This window comes from Nannospalax galili, unplaced genomic scaffold, assembly GCF_000622305.1.
Source record: "Nannospalax galili isolate Female #2095 unplaced genomic scaffold, S.galili_v1.0 scaffold173, whole genome shotgun sequence".
NCBI classification, from domain to species: Eukaryota; Metazoa; Chordata; class Mammalia; order Rodentia; family Spalacidae; genus Nannospalax; species Nannospalax galili.
Window position 1 is genome coordinate 5408952 of NW_008334442.1, and position 1974 is coordinate 5410925.

A 1974-nucleotide genomic window follows, 5' to 3' on the forward strand; every position below is an offset into this window, starting at 1 on the left:
TCTCTGCTGACTAGTTTTAGTTTAAAGAATATTTTGTCAGAAAGCTATAGACCCATATCCTTAATGAACATAGATGCAAAAATTCTCAACAAAATACTTGCAAACTACATACAGTTGTACATCAAAAGATCATTCACTATGATCTAGTTGGCTTTATTCCAGAGATGCAGGGGTGGTTCAATATACATAAGTCAACAAATGTCATAAATCATATAAATGGACTCAAAGACAACAACCACATGGTCATCTCAACAGATGCAGAGAAGGCCTTTGACAAAATTCAACATGCATATATTCTCAAAGCCCTCAAGGGAATTGGACTGGAGGGAACATACCTCAATAAAGTTAAAGCCACATACAACAAACCCACAGCCAACATCATTCTAAATGAGAAAAATTGGAAGCATTCCCATTGAAACCAGGAACCAGACAAGGATGTCCATCATCTCCACTTTACTTTAACATAGTGATTGAAACTCTTGCAAGCACAATAAGACAAGAGAAGGAAACAAAATTAGTAATAACTGGAAAAGAAGAGATCAAATTATCCATTTTTGCTGGGTGTGGTGGCTCATGCCTTTAATCCCAGACTGGGGAGGCAGAATCTTAGCCTTTCTACATACCAATAACAAGCAATCAGAGAAAGAGCACATGGAAACACTCCCCTTCACAATAGCTGCAAAACAAAACAAAAACAAAAACAGAATAAACCTGACCAAAGATTTTAAAGAACTCTGCATAGAAAAATTTAAATCTTTAAAGAGATTGAGGAGGACACCAGGAGATGGAAGGACTTCCCATGCTCATGGATTGGAAGAACTAATATTGTTAAAATGACCATCCTGCCAGGCATGGTGGTGCACGCCTTTAATCCCAGCACTCGGGAGGCAAAGGCAGACGGATCTCTGTGAGTTCAAGGGGCCAGCCTGGTCTACATAGTGAGTTCCAGGACAGCTGGGGCTTACAGGGAGACCTTGCTTCAAAAAGACCAAAAAAAAAAAAAAAAATAAAAAAAGGAAAGAAAGAAAAAAAAAAAAAAGGGGGAAAGCGGGAGAGAGGGAAGAATTAATATTGTGAAAATGACCATCCTATAAAAAGTCATTTATAGATTTAATGCAATGCCAATCAAAACACCTATGACATTTTTCACATAATTGGAAAAAAACCATCCTAAGATTCATATGGAAGCTCAAAAGACCTCAGATAGCCAAAGCAACCCTGAGCACTAAAAGCAATCCTGGGAGGATTACTAAACCAGATTTTAAGCTGTATTACAGAGCTGTAGTCAGAAAAACAACATGGTACTGGCACAAAAATAGACCCATAGGTCAATGGAACAAAATTGAAGACCCAAATATGAGTAAATGCAACTTCAGTCACTTGATATTTGACAAAGGGGCCAAGAACATTCACTGAAGGAAAGACAGCATGTTCAGCAAATGGTGCTGGCAAAACTGGATCTCCACTCATAGAAGAATGAAACTAAACCCCTATCATTCACCCTGCACAAAAGTCAATTTCAAATGGATCAAAGATCTCAATGTAAAGCCTGAAACTTGGAAACTGTTAAAAGAAAACATTGGGAAAATCTATAAGATATAGGTGTAGGAAAGGATTTTCTAAACTGGACATCACTTGTTCAGGAAACAAGGGCAAGAATTAACAAATGGGACCTCATTAAACTAAAAAGCTTCTGTACATCAAAGGAGGCAACCAGGGAAGCAAACAGAAAACCCAGAGAATGGGAGAAAAATCTTCACCAGCGACACATCTGACAGAGGTTTAATATCCAGAATATATAAAGAACTCAAAAAACAGAGAATCAAGACAAGAAGTAACCAATTAAAAGATGGGCTAAGGAGCTTAACAGAGAGTTCTCAAAAGAAGAACTAAAGATGGCTATGAAGCATCTTAAAAGATGTTCAACATCACTAGTAATTAGGGAAATGCAAATTAAAACCACTTTAAGATTTC